This window comes from Anopheles arabiensis, chromosome 2 (assembly GCF_016920715.1).
Source record: "Anopheles arabiensis isolate DONGOLA chromosome 2, AaraD3, whole genome shotgun sequence".
Classification (NCBI taxonomy): Eukaryota; Metazoa; Arthropoda; class Insecta; order Diptera; family Culicidae; genus Anopheles; species Anopheles arabiensis.
Window position 1 is genome coordinate 38,334,751 of NC_053517.1, and position 15,618 is coordinate 38,350,368.

The window sequence follows — 15,618 nt, forward strand, 5'->3', positions numbered from 1 at the left end:
GTAAATCAATTTTCCTTCCCAAAGCCGAAGCATCTGGAATGCCTCGAGATCGTGTCGCTCCCCCTCCCCCCTCATCCTACCAGTGTCTGTGATCATTTCCATCTCTTTCTCCCGCTGTTGCTCTTTTAGCCTTCTGAACTGGGTTTGGAGAGGCTAAACATTGGAAGGGAATTTATCTCTCTGCTTGCTCCACCGTTTTTCCGCCATTCTCATCTGGTGCTGGGGAAGGCCGGAAGAGTGAAGATGCACTGTCAAAATGGGGGGCTGGGGTGGGGGTGCCGCTGGAAAGATGAGCCCCTATTCCAAGGACCGACCGACCTGGTGGCAGCGATGAGAAAGAGAGTGCCCGTGCCACGAACGAGGCAATGCAAGAGATAATAAACTGAGCTGAAACCGGAACACGCCGGTGACGGAAATGGGGAAAGTCTGAGAAATGTTTCCCCCGTCCCAAGCCCTCCCCAACCGTGCTCTCCTCAAAGGTTCGTGTGGTCGGTGCGGACTTGTTGTTCTTCTTCGCTAATGGGTGATACCTTTACTACCTTTAGTGCTGCAAAGGTAGAAGGATGGAAGAACGGGATGTCTGTAGACGATCGAGAACTGGGAACAGAGATGGGTTGAAAATCCTAGAATTGGAAAAAGATGAAACAGTAACGAGAGACATGGAGCGCTAGTTGCTGGAATCTCGCGTCCAAGATCCTCGACACCGGCCGCACGATGGCCAGACTGGTAAGGCAAGAGAAGTGGTAATAAAAATAGACCAAAACCGTGGAAAGGCCGCCAATGCTGCGGTTCGACGTCGTCGTCTTCGTCGTCTTCCTCGTGTGCTCTGGAGACTGTGGCCGGACCGGATGAATCGTGTCTCGCTCTAGCCTCCGGAGTCGTCTAACGGAAGTAGGAAAGATAATTGCCATCCAGGTTTCCCCATTTGCCAACGATGGGTACGGTTTTGGGAAGTACAAGGAAAAGATTGGTAAACTGGGGAGATGCTTGTCAATTTTTGTTTGCACACAATTTGGGAACGGTTCCGGGCGAGTGTAATTTTGTACTCGTCGCTGACATTGAAGTTTGCCAGGAAAGGGATTGGGGATTGGCAAGAGTAATACTTGAAATTGTGGAACTAAAACTTTCTCAAAAAGTGTATTAAGCAGTCCAAAGATCTTGTTTGCTTTGTTCATTCTCTAATCTATATTTAGTTCATTATCAAATCTCTAAAGTTCCAAAATGTCTTGAGAATACATCGCACGACTAATATGATTCAACCCTTGACGTACGGTATAGACTAGAAGTGTTGATGTTTTGATGTGCTTTGACTGTAACTTCCCGCAAAGCTGCCTATCCCTTTCGCTTCCCCCCTCCCCCTTTGTCATCACACTTTGCCACACGTTCCCCACAACAGTTCATTCATTCCTTCGTTTGACGGCTTTTCAATTGCGGCTTCGTTGTTTGTGACAATGATCACCCTACAGCCATCATCGCCTTCAACACTCCCTCCCTTGGTCAATGTCTTACTATTGTGCTGTCTCTCTCTCTCTCTCTCTCCTTTTCTCTCTTCTTCTTCTCGTTCTTCCCTCCGACGCATTTATCTACACGATCAGTTCGCGGTGGTAGGAAGTGGACGCACGATCGATGCCGGATAAACGCGATCGTAGCGCGGGACAGGAAGTGGGCTCAAACCACCAAGCCACAAATTTACGCGGTTCCCCTTGTTCTGCCTTCCGCTGCTCCTCCGCAATCCTCCTCGAATGGTCAATACACATTGGAGATGATCTTTGGACGGAGAGGTGGGGAACTATGATTAGACGTAGGGGAGCCGAAATTGGAGTTTGATTGAAAACTGCCCATCGCGACCGACTCTAGGCTTCGCTTTGGGGTGAAGATTTAAATCGAAACGGCGTGTCTGTTTTCTGGGCGTATTTGTAAAGCTCGCGTCCGATCGTGTTTGATGAAGGAGTCAATTTCAAAGCCTTACGCTTTGCCTACGCGCACAATTGATCCCGGTGGGCTGCTCGGTGGCCTTGAACTCCTGGCTGGTTAGCGTGTCCTTCAGCTCCTGGCTGAAGAAGGGAGGGATTCGATTTTCCACTACTCATCTTAATCAACGATTCATTTCCGTTCGTAACAGCAGGACCGATTAAATGCATCACGATCGATTTCATCAGTGGCGATTATTAGCAGTGGCTCGTGTTTTTTTTATTCAGATTTGTTTGTCCGTCTTGTCGGCCGATAAATTGAAATAACTCGCGTTAGCTCATTCTAACAAGCTCAGGACGCCGGGCTGCTCTTAAAACACCGTAATTAAATACTTTTTTTCCTTCACACCGCTCCACGCTCGCCACTCGCCAGACTAGAAGACGGATTACGCTTCCCGTAGGTTGTTTCTCCCACTGAACAGAACCGGTGAGAAATTATTATTCATTGTCTTTATCGCTCTCGTCGCTTGATCCTGTGTGAGAACGCCTTGAATTTTACTAGCTAGCTTTTAATTAGTTTTTTGCACACATCCTTTCCTTCCCTTGCACAATGTTCCGTTCGCACTAATACCACCGAGCCAGCCAGCCTCCCGACTGGCACCGAGCGCCGTTACCGTGGGGCAAACGCGCGTCTCGGCGCATTTTGCAGTGCAGCGTAGACCTTGGCCTATTCGAGCCCACTTGCCATCGCCACACAGCAACGCTCACGATGCAGTTGTGCAGTGCAAATAGGAAAAAGAGGTGGAAAAAACGCACATCCATCTGCATCTGTAAGTAGCTGCAGCAGCGGCACCGTAACACTAACCACGGATCAGCCGCCTCCCTCCACCCCGTTAGTGCAGGCCACCCTTTGTTAATGTCTCCGAAGCGATGCATGCGTGGAAGGTAGGGACGAGCGAGGCATTTTCCTCGACCTGAAATAGAGAGTACGAGAGAGAGAGAGTGAGAGAGAAAAAACACCCCTGCACGTGAAGCGTTGCTGGAATAGGCGAAACTGCAGTTTGCGCTACGTAACCACCTATTGTTGAGAGGGCACATCATTGTGCTGGAAGTCCGCAACCTTCCCCACACATGGCCCGCTATTTTTCTTCCCCTTCCCTCCCCCAAACGCATACCCCCCCGGTGCGCCAATCTCGTGTCAGTCTGTCAGGTCTAACCTTGGGATCCTAATTACAGGTGCATATTTTTTCGTCTAACACTCACCGGTGCCGTTTTACCGATTGCGTTTTCGCCTTCTCACTCTCTCTCTCTCTCTCTCTCTTTCTATCTCTCTTTTTTTTTAAACTAACATTCGGCACGGGGCGTCGATTGGTGTCGTGCATAATGTTTGCCACGGTTAGCAGGCAGTACGTCCCGCAGCATCAACGCGCAGAGGCTTCAACCCACTCACCGCTCTGTGGCAAAGGGATGGTGAATGGCAATGAGGAGTGAGGTTGACTGCACATGCAACGAAGGCTTGTGCGTCAGTTTTTTTTTGCTCTACAGCTTCGTTGTGTGCGTGTGCTTCTATCTGTTCCGCTTCGGAATATTGCGATGAATGAATGGATGAATGGAGCGAAATGGGCGAATGTAACGATATTATGTAAATGAATGTGATCGAGACGCGTATGCCCCGTGGCTGTGTCCCGGAACCAGGATTATGGGTTCCATCATTCGCACCAGCAGCTAATGCAGAAGCTTCGGTATCGATGGGATCGTTTAGACCGGCCTAATGTGACAAATGTAGCACGAAAAATGCGTGCGCACGGTAAAGGAATTAAACAGAAGAGGTGGGTGAAATCCTACCTCTCGAACGATTCTACTACTTAGAAATAGATCATTAAAAGAAGGGTTTTTCATTAAAAGAAGTGGGGCCAAAATTCAAGAATGTATCAAGTTCATTTAAAGGTTCAAGAAAAGGAAATTATTCTCCAACTTAAATAAAGAATATGAAACAATCGGGTTACTACTGTGTCAGTGTAGCGAGAACGATCCCTCGTTCCGATGACATTAGAACAAGGCCATAAGAAAGACCAACACAGATAACGCATTCGGAAATTACTAACTGATTCTCTACTGTCACACCCAGTCCATTTCCCCACCGTGGACCGGTTTGTTTGTGAACCTTGCACGCGAGTTCGTGCCACGACTGCACAAAACACGGCAGCCTGGACTTGGCCAATGAGTCAGTGAGCACCGACAAGGGGCTTTCTTTGGGGCAGTAGGACGCACCAGACGAACTGCCGGCCGCAACAAGTTGTCATATAATGCGAGCACCGGCTGCTGGTGAGTTACGGTGTTTAGGGTGCGCGACTCTACGACGATGCTTGTTATTGCAGCTGAGCGGGATCGTGTTTGAAGTGTCTTTCCTTCTTTTGTACGATCGTAATGTTGCTTCCTTCCAGTACTTGTGAGAGATGGAGCTACTGGATGGAGGGAAACATCTGCAATTGGTGCCGCTTTATACTGCAGATTGAACCCAGTATCGCACATAATCAAACTGTGCTGCAAGTGTTTCTTTGATGATGAAATCTGGTCCGCCCGCTTTTAACACATTTTTGCGATCTAATAAAACTTCCGGTACGGACCACGGATGCTGTAGGGGTTCATGTGACACATTTGCTACTCAACACAATCATTTGTTACATGGAAATGGTCTCTTCCTTTTCCCTTCAGTGGTTTGCCTACGTACCGTTCCGACCGTTCTAGACGATCTAGAATGTAGGGTAGCGTTTCATCCATCTTTCTAGCAAATCATTGCGAGATGAGAAGCGAGCACACGATCGGCAATATGGCAGCGGCGCAGATGACTAGCTTCTGGAACCGACGCCTATGGGAATCGGCGAACCCTAGAGCCAAGGTCTGCCCGCTTCCATCTGACATATGGCCCCCAACAGGGGCTGGCGCGAGCACAAGTGGCTCCTTGGGGGTGGGGGGAGAGCTTTTCCTTCTAACTCGAATCGGCGTTCCACTGTCCGGCTACTGCTTCGCGAGTGAGGCTTCGCGTTGTGCGTGGTTGCGTGGAAATGTAATTAATACTCAGCTGACCTACTTCAGTCCGGGCTGCTGTTGCCGGCACTGCCACCACGGGTTCAGCGGGTAGTGGAACTAAAGCAGGGGGAATAGTGCGAATGGATGAGCGGATGGAGTAGCGGCGCATGAGTTACGATGCTGGCAGTCGTTTATCTCGGAGGCTATTGGGGAGTCCATGACGAATGGCACGGAGACCATGGATACAGCAGTGCACATGCACGTGCATGATGGATGCCGGCAGATTAGAAATTGATTGAACTGTGAATTAATCTATGATTCCTCAAACTGATTGCAGAGATGTTTTTGATCTTTTCAAAAGGAAGATCGGTTTAAATTTTAAGCAAACTTTGAAAAAAAAAAATGCTTAGATATATTTATTGAACATAATTGATACGTAAATAGTGATTGAATTCTTGGATATAGGTACAATCATTGTTAACCCACTAGATTAATTGGCATACATAGTATGTCTTTTAGTGTTAAATTTATACATCTTCTAATGCTATAACATTGTCTCTAGTTATTTATTTCATAAAATACCTATTGTTTTGTAAACTTGACCTCTGTTCACAGCCACGAATCGAATATGGTACATTAAAATTAATTCTATGCTCGCTCCTTTAGTAAGAAAGCCATCTTTTACTGGTGTTCTATCTTTCACTCAAAATCTTGAATAATAATCAGAACGAAGCGATTTCTCACAGTTATGCAAATGGATGAAACATTCATGTACAACATGTGTGTTTTCGCAACATTTCGTCTTATCAATGCTTTCGTATCATTTTTCCTGCTAGACTGTGGTACGCGGTTGAAATTAATGATGCTCAGTTGAATTTCTTTTCAAACCAATAATGCGTACAAATCAATAACGCACTTGAAATGCTCAACCGCTGACGTTCCTTTCTTTTTTGTGTACTCCAGTCAACGGCCCAAAAAGAAAACAAAACACGAGCAACTGTCCTCAGGATACTGCCCCGAGGCTGCTTGCTCTTGGACGCACTAGGTCCGGGATATGCTTATGCGTGAGGCGAGAAAGAAGCAACAAAGCAAAGGTACCAATCTGCACAAAAGAACTTAACATAATAACAATAAGCAGTAGGTAGTGGGAAAGCAAAACGACATAAACCGACAGAATATCTGCGAGCAATACAGCAACAGAAGAAAGAATCAACAAAAAAAAAAAACACACACAGCTGACAACGGACAACGGAAGAAGGCACAAAAAGAAATCATCATCGTCATCATAAAGGTAAGGTAACCAAATTCAGGCCCCAACCATGAGCCGGGAAGTTGGAATCCTCGCCTTCTACAGGGAGCAACGAATCCGCTACGCACGCATTCAACGGGGCACGCAAATTAATATTCACCTCGTTCTCGTGCCACCGGTGACAGATTATATGCCACATTTTCGGCTATTTTATGCGAAATAAATGTAGATGGAACGGTGGTGCAGAAAGTAAATGCCCAGCGCTCGAATGTCACCGTTTTATTGCGCCCGGAACAATTGTTCGCGTGTTGGCCACAATTTGACAGCTTGTGATGAGCGAACAAAGCCACCAGGACCGGACAACGCCGCCAATGGTGAAGAAGCAAGGATGTTTGCTGCTCGTTTTGCTGAGCAGAAATAAAATTCCAAACGTGCTGCAAAACAATTTGATACAATAATCCCCGCTGTCGATTGTTGGCCGCAGCAGAGCTGCATAATGAAACGATTAGTACGCCCTTAATCACGACGAGTACGACCGTTTAAAGCGCTCATTGTCGGATGACTTTAGTACTGGGGGGGAATGTTGCACTTCCACATTCACCACACCGCTTCACGCACGTTATGAGTTGTCGCGCAGATTCCAAACTCCAGTCCAGTTTTGTTGTGTCTTTCTTACGTATTTTTATAGTGTTTGACTTTTGTTGCAGCAAAGCAAAGGAGAGACAAATAAAACATCATCAAACAAGGTTTTGGCCCGATGGAGGAGTGATCGCATGTACATGCCAAGGCGCATCGGTGCTGGCGTTGCAAGGGGTTGTATCATCGTCAGTTTGTCTCTTCAAAAGGACACTCCTCAAATTTGCCTCCTTCGTATGTGGGCTTGTGTGTGAGGATAAGGCCAAGGCACGAGGATTGAAACGAAAACAAAAATGTAAAAAGCCAACATGAAGAAAAGAAGCGCAAACAGAACACAAGTACAACATAGGATTGAAATGTAGCAGTGTGTTTTAACGACTTTGGATGAAGCTGGGATGAAAAGAAAGAAGATCGTTTCGAGTCTCTCTCTCTCTCTGTGGGGGGGCCAGTCGCGATGTGCTCTGTCCTTCTGTCCTTTCGCTGGCGAAGATGATGCAAGCTGAAAAACATTCGACAGCAAATTGAGGACAAGATTGTATCCCAGAAAAAAGGATAGAGTGAGGTTGGTGGAGGAGCAGAAATTTAAAAAAACTCCAATATCCAATTTTCGGTTGAGGGAGAAAAAAAGTTTCTTTTGTATCTTTAGAATGAGTCTTATTGTTGACTTGCTGATTTAAAAAAAAACAAAGAAACTCAGTTTTGCTATTCTTTAATGATTTTTTTTTAATTCTTCCATTTTTCATTTCAAAAGTAAGAATTAAAGTAATAAGACGCCCCATCGACTCCGGTTACGGTAAATGTGCACGGGAACGCAGCGCGTAAAGATCCTCCTCACGTATTCCATAGGCGGCGACGGAAATTATAAACCCATAAGAAGCGGCACGACAATAACTGCTATAATACGTAAAATAAAGTATTCCATTTTATGGCGCTCAATGGCGGCCCGAGGTTAACGTGTCCTGAATATCTGCGCACGCCGGGCTCTCCAAAGGGGGTGAAGGTGGTTTGGCCGTGCGATCGCACGGTGCCAAGTCGGAACCAAGTCGAGTATCCTTTACATTCGCGCGTTGCCTGTAGCAACGGTGTCGATGACATGCGCTACCAGTGGAAGGGCGCCCTTTCAATAGGGAGAGGATAAACAAAGACGGTTAATTAAAAATAATTACAAAAGTCGTCTCTGTACTTACGGCTAACGACGATGGTTTTCGATTTCCGTTTGATTTCCGATTGTTTCAAACAGCCGCCACAAATGCGCACCATCAATGATCGCAGCATAATCGTTGCATCGTCATTCGGTGCGATCGCTTAAATCGGTTCAATCGGATGCACACGTCATAAGCTGCTTGTGCAGGGCAAGAGAAAGGATCTTACTGAAGCGCGGCATCATTCTTTGCCATTTCAGTAGCCAAACGGCAATCACCGCCTTGTGTGCTGGCTTGTCTGGAGGACTCCCGGGGCGCTTCGTCGGTTCGTTCGTCCTCTTTCCCGGCTACATTTGCAAATTAATCCTTTGCCACCACCGACACGGAGCGCGATCGGTTGTGTGGGGATCGTATTCCATAAATTACACTCAAAAAATGCAACGAGCGACGATGGTCAATCCTTTCAGTTTTGTTGACAAAAATGGTGAGAAAAAGGCTCGTACAAGTAATGGTAGCTTGCGATAAGCAGCGAGGGAGCGAGGGAGAAAGAGCGTTTCGATATACTTACGCATAGCTTTTGCATTGCACTTTATGTGCAATATAGCTGCAGATGGAGCAGCCGGTCATAAAATCAACGATGTAGCACTCCCACACTCCCAGTCCCGGTCCCGACCACAGAGCGAACGAAACCGTTTTACCCCATACGATGGTGATTGTTATTGGGTTTCTGATAACGTCTGATAAGGGGTTTTCCTTTAGTTCGGTGTCCGGGTGGGCTTTGTCTTTAAATCCCGCGCGGATATCGTTTGCGCAACACTGCACCGATCGAGGTGAAAGCAACACGAAAATAATGTGCCGTGGGTCCCTTCCAACGGTTCCTTGAAGGATAAACATTATGGAGTATAAATGCTTTTTGGTGTATATGCGTGTGTGTGTTTTGCTATAAAGCGTCAATTGCGAGGGCAAACTATACAAATTGACAACAGCCGCAACGCAATAAATAAGGCGATTTGTCAAAACATAAAGCAATAAAGTGTCAATGAAGATTATGTTATTATTTTTCAAAGACCAAAAGAATTAATTTCGCTCTACGCTCACCTCTTCGGCGGGGCCATGCACCCTCGCCATATAGTAATATGAGTATGTAACCTATGGTCCCGGCACATCTAACGGGCTATTCGTTTTATTATCATCACAATATGCCGAAAGTCACTGCAAGCGGCTGCAACGACAACTTTCAATTGCATGTGAGGCCCCGTTTTACGGCCTTTAGGGACGAGATCTATTGAATAGGACGGGTTGGATTAAATGCATGCTTATGCAAAGCGGCTTCCTAAACAACCATCCAACCGGGCACAAGTGGTGGTGTACGCGCGGCACGATGGCCGATTGTAGTTAACTTTATAGAAGCGTTACACCAGCGTTCGAGCCTTCCCGCTAAAGGCCTCGTGAATATTAGCGATTTTATGGAATCCGGGTCTCATCCCGGCGCACCGCAACCATTAGGGTAATGATCGTCGGCGTAAAACCGTCGGTGAGCAAAGGTCTACCAGAGGCATTTAATGTGGGCCTTCCCTAAATCCGCTAAGCAGCAGCGGACCGACAGTGAAAGGGAACGAAACGTCATCCTCCTGGGCCGAACCTGTGCACTGTTGGGGAATAGAGCAGCGTTTGAAGAGCAAATGGGTACCATCTGTTCGTTGGAAAGGAATGTAGCCAAAGCGAATCTCCACCGCCACACAAAAGTGTCCTGCGTGCCCGGGTGTTTGAGAGTGTGGTAGAGTGGAAGCAAGCAGAAGGAAAAAAACAGTTACTTGCCCAATGGCACAACTCCAAACGGTAGGGAGCACAGCTTCCTTAACCACTGCATCCTCTCCAGCGTGGATCGAGAGCAGGTTCTTCTGGTGTTGAAGCATTCTCTCCCCCAATACCCATACCTTGAAGCTGTTCCCAATCTACTGCTTTGGAGCAACAAGGAAAACCTACCCGAACTGGAATCTCAGGATATCGTGTGATAGAGCCCGGCTCTAGCGTCTAGGACAGGTCTCCCGCTCTTCCCTTTCTCCTCACACCCGAACCGGATTGCTAACGAACGTCCGGCAAGATCGTAACCTGATTGTGTGGAAGCATCCTGCCCTGTGTGTGTCTGTAGGCTCCAGCTTGAGTCGTTTCTCATGCTGGGACGCCTCGCTAAGGAGCAAACTAGCAACGTTGGAGAGTACTTACCCATCAACTCCAATGCGCGAGGCCTGGGATTCGAGTGCCGGTCGGTGGAGTTTCCTGCCTTCCTCCCCAAACGGCAAACCAGGATCGTGAAACCGAAGAAAACAGAGAGAGAGAGAGAGCGAGATAGGGATCGTTCCATGCCACAAAACGGCCCAGTGCTTGTGGAAGGAAAAAAGGAAAACGCAAAAGTCATTCAACTTGGGCCTCCGGGGTATGCCGGACACGAAACACTGGCGGCGCCCGATAATGGAGGAGGATAGCCGGTCAGTGCTCGGAGAGGGACGTGGGGGGTTGGGGGGGGACCTGCTCGCCTAGCAGCCAGCGCTGTGTGGTTGGGCAGGCTTTCCGCCTTCCTGCCATGTGGCCATCGACACGCGCGCTCTCTCCCTCTCTCTCTCTGTTGCCGGTTTGCCGTGATGATCGCATCGCATCCCCAATCTTTTTCCACGAGGCTTTTCGTTCCATTCGCTTCGCGCTTCGTTCGTTCCCATAATAGGCGATCTCCGGCGAGCCGCCGCACGGCTGATCAGTGCAGGAATAGAAAAGTCTAGGAACGTTCAAGTCAAGTCTGCGCTGCCCCCGGGAGTTGCGCCATCTTCATGCCCGCTTCCCGAGCTTCTGCGAGCCAGCGGAGAACAGCCGTGCTGTGTAACGAAAAACATCGAGCCGGGAAGGAACAGCAACAGCGCTGGCAGTGTGAGTGACCGGTTAATTTTTATTTTTTGATTATTTTTTTTTTCGCTGTTGTTCGGGGTTTTATTTTTTCGGATGATTTCCCTGTCTCGGTTGGGTTGGAGTACTGAGGCTTTGAGAAAGGAATGTATTGGGAAATTGGGACGGTAACGCAGTGGAGCATAAGTTCGGACGGAGAAGAGATAGAGCAACGGAAGCCATGTGCTCAAGAGGGAACGTGTTTAGAAGAGTTTTCCCCATTCCAATGGAAGCATATGGGAAAGGTCAGCTAGCTGCAACATTCAGTACAACAACATAAAGAATGTGTCTTGAAAGTTTGTATTCCAAGGACAAGTTTGATTACATTAATTTACCCTGCAACCTAAATTTGGCATGAAAAACGAGCAGGATCGCACAAACAACCACCCGACTGGGAGCAGCAGTGGAAGTAGAAGTCCCAATGCGTCAAACTGACAAATGGCTCCAAAATCACTCACGCCTCACTTACTCTCAGGGGCTGATTTGTGGCCACACTCAAAGGGGCGTAACGAGCGACCATCCTCACGCTGGTGTGGCTTACCCGGGCGAGCTTTTGCCGGTCGTAAAATGCAAGCGAATGATACGACACTTAACACGTCCGGCGTCCGGGGCAAGTAAATCACGCCCAAACGCGGGGAAAATGGGGAAATTGGCTGGAAGTGTGATCGTGTGTGGGGAGAAAGTTACGAAGATCATCCAAACACACAGCTCAGTCCAGAAGCAAAAACGCTCCAGAAACAAAGTCAGACCGAAACCCTGAAATTGGAGGGAAAAGATAAAGTCGATACGGAGCGAGTTGGCTGGAATTAAAAGGTTAAAACACACACACACCATGGAAAAAGAAATGTCATTTTCCCTTTCCCGATCCTAGATCCGAAAACTGGAGTACGATCCAGTGCCACGTTTGTCGAGATGCTAAAAGGGAGCCAAGCAGAAATATCTGAACCCTCCCGTGCTGTGCCAGCCAGGGTGAAAAGATCGAGCGGCTAAAGAACATTAAAAGCTCATGTCGTAACGTGAGACTCACCGTTCACTTTGTACCCATCTGGATCGTCGGACTAATTTGTTCGTTGATCTTTTTTTTTAATTTGCTTTCCTTTTTGTTCCCTTGCAAATTTTGTGCCGCGCACTGTTGCAAAGGAACAGAAATGGTTTCTTAACAACAGTCATCGACTGAGAGTTGCTCGATCGTCCGAGGATCAGCAAATGGTTCAACTCTCTGTTATGTTGATTGGTTTTGCGTTTCATTCCTGTTGCCATAGCATTGGATTGGAGTGCGATATCGATCTCAGATGATATTGCAGTAGGCGACAAACTCCACAGCACAGTCTTGCCATCTTCATCGGCAAACGTAAACCTTGCGATCGCCCTCTTTAGGACACATCCTCTGCTGGGGACAACAAATCATCAAAAACAAGCTTATCAGTGTACGTTTAAATTGCGATAGGATAAGACCAGGTAAATGATTAAAAAACCACTTGGCTCTCAAGGTGAAGACAACGCGCGCTGCGCAGGAAGCTTTCAGCAGCTTTCTGTCATCGGAGGTCGGAGCACGGATTTCGCGATCATTTCCTTTCCGGTCCCATCCAGGAACCAGCGAACCAGTGGGGAATGGGATGGTGAGTATATGCGCTGATCTGCTTCAGTTTGCTCGCACTGGGCCCGCAGTTTAAAAACGTTGGCTGGAGGTTGTTTTTTTATTATTGCCTTTATTTATCCAACCCCGGCCAAGTCACTCTCCCGGCGAACAAACGCGTACGGCACACACGCACACACACGGTGCGGTTTGTTTTATGGCTGCTGATGTCGCGGAGTCATTTACATTTCTACACCATAAAAATCCTGGATTGCTATGTTTTTCTTTGATTATTCTTTTTTTTTACTCGCTCAGCCTGGTCGGCTCTTGCTTCCTTTGCCCTTTTTCGTGCTGGAATACTGAAGTGTAGAGTGGGAAGGTTTTCGGTTGCTACGACCGTCGGTTGACGGGGTTGTCTTTCTTTCTTCCCGCTATCTAAATGTTGCGTTTCGCTTCTTCTTCTTTTTCTCCCGTTCTTTGTTCGGGCTACCTTTTGCATCCTTTTCTGCGCCCCGCGAGCGTGTTGTTGTTTTCGCGTTTTGCGATTGATTGTGACTACTTTCTTCATATTTAAAAATGCGCTACCTATGGGACACCGTTCGGGTGGTGTCCTTCCAACAAGCAATTAACGTCCGAGCGTGAGTTTATTGCAACCGTTTTTATTGTTTTTGAAAATGAGCGGCAAGGAGAGACACCCATTAGACACCGACATCAATGAGAGTCCTTTTAGTGTGACCTCATTTTTAGCGGCCACTTTATTACTGCGTACGATTTATTGACGTGTGCGCAGCCTCGGATCACTCGATTCCTTTTGCAATCGACAACGGGATCACCTTTCTCGGGATCTCACAAACACACAAAAAAAGAACTTTATAAAATAACAACAGATTGCCTTCCCTTTTTCGAGTGTTTCTTTTTTCTTTCGAGGGCGCGCGCATTTGATTGATCGTTAACGATCGTAAATAGTTCGATGCAGCCAAACCGCGATGCGCGAGGCGTCCGAAATGGGTTTTACGATCGTTTTCACCCTCGGTTAACTGTCTGATTGAATTATGCTCGATCGGTGAAGCGGTAGCAGGCATGAGTAAATCAAAAAAAAGAGAGAGAGAGAGAGAGAGAAAGAGAGAGACAGATAAATGGTACTAGTACACCGTTATCATCTGGAACTGGGTTTTATGACTAAAAGTGTGCTTTCGAAAAGTGATGATATTCAAAACAAACGGGACCGATCGTGACCATCCTGTGTCTTCCATCAGAGAGCTCATGGCTCTCAAAACTGGATCATTCAAATTGCTTCAGTGTCACGGATCTGGCTGCGAACAGCATATTTATGTTCCACACACACACACACACACTAGCACACTCGCTCAAACGCTCTTCGCCGGTTAAAAATCCCTTGAAACCACAGGAATGTACTTTAGCCGCGACATGATGCGATGCGCGTCCACCGTTCCGACTCGCTTGCCCGGGGAATCCTTCGTCTACGATCGGACGGCGATGGACGACACAGTGCCTCACGCACGGCTGGTTGCCCCGATCGCCGGTTGTGCAATTGCTGCTGCCGCCGCCGTCGCCGCCTCCACTAATAAGCAACGTTTGGAGCTAATGTCTGCAGGACTGCCAAACCTCACCCAACGACTCCAGCGCCGCCATAGGCCGCAATCCAGCACGGCCAACGTACATTCCACGTCACACACACACAATCAACCTTCCGAACCCAACCCAAAGGGTGTGTTTTGCCGCGTGTACGCATCACCGGACGCACCCAACCGTGGCAGCACCGTCCGAGTCCGAGAGGACTGAACCGTGGTAGGACTGGCCGTGGCCGAGGCACCGACTAAATCGTACGGAAACCGCCCAACCGGAACGGGAATCAACCCCTCCTGCCTGTGTCTCCACCTCACCCAACTCCAGCAACAGATTGCAGCTGCAAAAGGGCCCCTTCCCACTGCTCCTCTCCAACCATCCCCCACGACTTGGTGACTTATGGAACAACTAACCTCCCAGCCAATCGCGTTATGCGCTATTGCTCAAAAGCTATTGCTGTCAACTAAGCTAAGGGGGCAGGCTGGGCGTGGGCTGGGCGGTCCACTGATCCACTGATTCCGGGTTGTGTACGCGGGTTCATCGTACGGTTCCGGGCGCGACACATCCGGTGCGGTGGCCGGGTCCCAGCCAAGGACCGACCGCTCTGCCGCAGCCCTGCATCATAACTATGCATCCTGGTCCGGGCGTTGAGTTGGGGACGTTTTACGACCTCGCCGAAATCGTTTATAATTACTGTACGTTCTCTTTCCTTCGCCTCGATCGTTTGGTCGGGGCCGAGACACTGCTCCTTCCTTAAACGATGCACAAGGTTTCGCTTCTTGTGCGTTTCGTGTTTTCGTCTTCTTCTTCTTCTGTTGGCCTCACCATTATGGATCTTATGTTTCATCTGTTGATGCAATGAAGAGTCTGACGAATATTCGGAACAGGCCACTTGTTTTATGTGCAATTGTTCGGCGAATGGCGAATGGGTTCAACAGTCCAGCCATAAGGCAGTCCATCCTAAACTGACCAGTGCCGAGTCGGTTTTGGACCTGATGATCCTACCTTCCAGATTGTTAGAATTGTGGCTTACTTACGGGCAAAATGCTCCCGGGGTTTGGTTTCACCGCTTTTTGGATTATTATTTCATGCATCCCTCCCCTCATATCGCATCTCCGCTTCACTCCGGGGAGCCAAAATTCTGGATTCATTCTTCTAATTATGAGTGTTAATCCTTCCGCGCAAAGTACCCAATAAAACTCCACCAGAACCAAAGCCGCAAAGCCGAACCGTAAACCATTAATTCCACGTTTGATTGAATATCCGCCGTCCGCTCGTTCGTTCGTTCACTAACAGGGCCTGGGACGACGACGGCGACGGTCATTGGGTCTCTCTAACGATCAGGTGGAAAGCATGGCGGATCCTTTCATCCAAAACAGAGGCCTGAGAGACGTGGATGAGGGACGGTGGAATTAAAAAAAACGCACACACACACATCGGTATTCCTTTCATCAAGCCTAGACAATCAATGTTTGGTGGGGTGCCATCCATGGGATCAGTGCGACAGGGCCATTTTTGTTGGTTTATGTGGGAAAACGAGCGGCGAAGGTC